This window comes from Suncus etruscus, chromosome 10, assembly GCF_024139225.1.
Source record: "Suncus etruscus isolate mSunEtr1 chromosome 10, mSunEtr1.pri.cur, whole genome shotgun sequence".
Classification (NCBI taxonomy): domain Eukaryota; kingdom Metazoa; phylum Chordata; class Mammalia; order Eulipotyphla; family Soricidae; genus Suncus; species Suncus etruscus.
Window position 1 is genome coordinate 45,125,595 of NC_064857.1, and position 4,281 is coordinate 45,129,875.

Below are 4,281 nucleotides of genomic sequence, written 5' to 3' on the forward strand. Positions count from 1 at the left end.
CGCTATACCCAATAATCAGTGATGCTCATGGTATACATTGCAGATAGCTTTTTTCATGAATTAGCATAGGTACACAGAAAAAAAATGCTGAGAGGCACAAAGAACACCTCCTACATACTCCTTCATTTTACTAAATCAGGATATTTATATCCACCATTAAGTCTTTTTCTGTATCTCAGAGCAACTAGTCAGAAGTATAATTTAATTATCTGGAAAGACTGTAGTGTGTAAAATGCTTGCTCTGTTGTGGCAGACTTACAATCAATCCCCACAACCATATATATCTCCTCAGACTTTCCTGGAGTGATTCCTGAGCACAGAGATAAGAATAAACTCTGAGCACCATCAAATGTGTACAAAATTTAAAAAGTGTCTTCAAAAACATCATTCTTCCAATTGCAATATAAGGTAGGGTATTTTTAGGGTATATAGAGAAACTTAGTTTTAGATTCCATGCTGTTGAGTGCTGTCTTTAGGTTCCATGCCTAGATCTGATGCTTCACATCCCTTGTCATCCTTTGTCCTTCTGGCCTCTGTGAATACTATTTTTCTCTTCTCTTGTAATGACATATGAGAAATTCTTTGATTAGATCAAGTTTGGATAAAAAAAATAATATAAAAAATCAAGTATGAGCTATAAAATAAGGCTTCCATTTGGGTAAGATTATCTCTAGGACATTTCCTTTGTTGTATTATCAAATCTCCTCTTTGCCTGTAGCAGCAGAATATTTCATTATCTAATATTGTTTCTCCAAGTCTCCATAGATACCTGGAGTCCAGTTAATTCTTAATTCTAAGATTCCTTTTCAAGTTCCTGGTGTTAATTCTGCTACCTTGGTCACCACTGCCAAGTCAGCATGGGGTTTCTCTGAATCTTTCCACTAATATCTTTCCAGTAATATCCATGATCCAGTAATATCCATGAAACATTTAACAACCAAACAAAAATCATGAAATGCATTAATGAAAAATACACTTTACTAAAAAGGAAGAGGTAGGTCACAGTGTTTGGAATCTGTCTCCATAGAGAAATCCCCTATAAATCAATTAGGTCACATACCTTCTCTTCTATGTTCCCTCAAAATTGAGCTATTTAATCTCTTCTTTCATGTCCCTCAGTCCACTAAAGAACATTGGTAAGGCATTCAGTTAAGTATAATATATACCTAACCATCTTAGGCCTTATGACAGATGGAGTGAAGGATGGGCAGTAGCCCATCTGATTCCTTGATCAGTAAAAAGGCACTCATCTTTCCAGTAGCTGAAAAGCTCACCAGTCATTTCATGGCTGAATCTTCCACTGTGATTTTCTTTTTTCCATAGGGACTACCAATTCTTTTTTTTTTTTTTTTTTTTTTTTTTGGTTTTTGGGCCACACCCGTTTGACGCTCAGGGGTTACTCCTGGCTATGTGCTCAGAAATCGCCCCTGGCTTGGGGGACCATATGGGACGCCGGGGGATCGAACCGCGGTCCGTTCCTTGGTAGCACTTACAAGGCAGACACCTTATCTCCAGCGCCACCTTCCCGGCCCCTGGGACTACCAATTCTAACATTAAATCCCTGTACAGAGAAAAGCCATTTCCAAGAGTGATTTGTGCTGGGAGTACACAAAATATTATATAATTGCTTCAGTTTGGGGAAAATATAAAAGACATTTACAGCCAATGAACTCCAATAGAAAAAGACTGTGGTATTTGCTATCATTGCATCACAGTACATCTTTTGCCATAGCCCCCTCCCCACCATTCCTTCTTCCAAGGTAGTGCCCTAGACAGTACTCCTCAGTAAAACTCATACAAACCTGTTTATTCAGAGAAATTATGGAGCAAAGAGGTTCAAGAAAACAGACATCAAAATAGAATTCGCAAATTAATTCACCCTCTTTTTTGGAAATGCAGATATTCTGATTGGTGGAAATTTAGGGTCAGATAGCCTCATGGAAGTGGAGCACTTATGACATTTTCCATTCTTGGTGAAATAGTCTGAGAAATCATGTAAGAGACTGTTCTAAAAAGTGAATTTCAAGTCATGCAGATATTCCAAAAGTATGGTGATGTTAAGAAAATGAGTAATTAACAGAGCTCCCACCTTTTTCACTTGGGACATGTATTACTTTATTTTTACCACATATTCTCACTTTTTTTTTTTTATAAAAATAAAAGAAAAGGAATAAAGAAAGGCTGGGGCCATGGGCCAAGTGGTTTTTAGATGCATTGGCTGAGAAATAAATAAGGACAGAACTAAATATCCAAGCCAAAGTTAATGATAATAGAACCAAGGGACCTAAACTTTAACAATCTAATCTTAAAGGGGCCTGTTACTCTGGCAGGCCAGGGGGTAAAGGGTCATATAAGATGCACTCTGGGTCCATTGATGGAGGGAGGGTGACACTGGAGTTGAGAAAGGCCCTGACTCACTGTATATATGAAATTCTATTATGAAGGACTGCAAATCACAATTGTTTCAATAAAATAAAATTTAAAAATAATTTAAAAATTTTTAAAAAGAAAATAAATAATTAAGTGATAGTTATGTGGTCCAAGGCAAAAGATGAATTATTATAAATAAGCGAATGCCAAATTTGAACATCATACCTTGACATCATATTTTTTATATTGAAATTGTTATTTAAGCCATTATGATGTATGAAGTTATTCATAGTTGGGTTTTAGACAGAAAATGCTGAGGACCAATTCCATCACCAGTGTCAACCACCCTCCACCAATGTTCCTAGAGTCAATCCCTGATGCTCCATACTGCCAGCATAACAGAGACTCTTTTAAATTCAGTTATTATAGTTTGTATCTCATAATTTTATTGTTGTTGACTCTGGCTTAGATATTTAGTTGTCCCTTCTTAACACCAACAGTGTATCTGAGACGTCTTAGTCCTTACTCCCCGTTATTTCATATGTGACTTTCTTCTCCACCACTTAATTTCTCTCCTTCTCACTATATTCTGGAACCGAGGGTGTTCTTGATAATCCTCATGTAAGCCATTGGACCAGTGCTTATTTTATATAATAGTCATCACTTATATGTGGTGCACTTTAAAATAACTTTCTCCCTCACATTCACCTGATTGTTTATGATAGTAATATCTATGAAACATTTAAAAACCAATAAAAATAGACACACTCTTGGAAATATATCAGTACATTTTTAAATAAAAAAATCCAGGTCACAACATAGTATATGTACTTTGTTCTCATTCAAGTAAAGGGGAACTTAAAATGAGATAAAGAGCTAAGAAAGAAGCCAGAAGGGAAATATATATATATATATACATATTTGTATATGTACCATATATATGTATAAGAGAATTTCTTCAACTGTATTTGAAATGAAGATATTATATGGTTTATCCTATTTTCCTCATTTTTTTTTAGTTTGAAATCTACGTCCTTCTTGAATAATGATAACCAAACAGTTTCTTAAATTTTAAAGATTTAGCTATTTTAATGCAAAGTGAAAATCTCTTTAGAGTTTTTGGCATGTAGTCGGTCTTCAGAATGATTTTGATTTAATTTTAAGGAAAAATATCCATAGAGCAATCACAAAAATACCAGAAACTATTGGGCTTATCTTTTTTTTTTTTTTTGACTTATCTTAAGCCTCTCCTGTTTGCTTTCAAATTGAGAAATAATTATTAGCTAGTTGTTTTGGATTAATTGAAAAGAATATGAAAATAGTTTGCCTTTTTTTCTTTATATGGATATTTTTATAAAATTAATAGATGACAAAATTTATGATTAAATACTGCTGCTGTTCTGGGACTTCCTGTAACTCAGGCCAAATTTTCTTTAGTCTATAATAGGAAAAATCACCAGGGAAGATTTAAATGTTGACATAAAAATAGTTTATTTTATTTAAACTATTATGATAGACACCTTTACTTACTCCAAGTCAAAGCGAAGAAAAGTGAGGATTTTGATATATATATTTTTAAACATGGAACGCTTCACAAATTTGCATGTCATCCTTGTGCAGGGGCCATGTTAATCCTCTCAGTATCCTTCCAATTTTAGTATATGTGCTGCAGAAGCGAGCACGGGATTCTGATATTTAATTCTAAAATTGTCTATCTTCTAAATTCTCAGTTTCAGCAAAATTTCTAGTTTAAAGGACCTCCGTTGTGAAGGGAAAAGTCTCTGAAATGTGGAGTTTGGATACTTGGATCAATAGGCTAAAAGGAAAGTTAAAATCCACATATTTCTGACATCCCTTTTGTCTAGTTGTAATACCCCCAACTTCTCTGTTAAAATAAGTCTAGTTCTTTGT

At 34.5% G+C, this 4,281-nt stretch overlaps 1 non-coding gene across 1 annotated transcript; it reads right to left on the reverse strand.

Moving 5' to 3' along the window:
- Positions 1–3,945: 3,945 nt before the first annotated feature.
- LOC126021622 (U6 spliceosomal RNA) lies at positions 3,946–4,052 on the reverse strand. The gene has a single exon (XR_007500122.1). It is a non-coding gene; the product is annotated as a U6 spliceosomal RNA (small nuclear RNA).
- Positions 4,053–4,281: the final 229 nt, after the last annotated feature.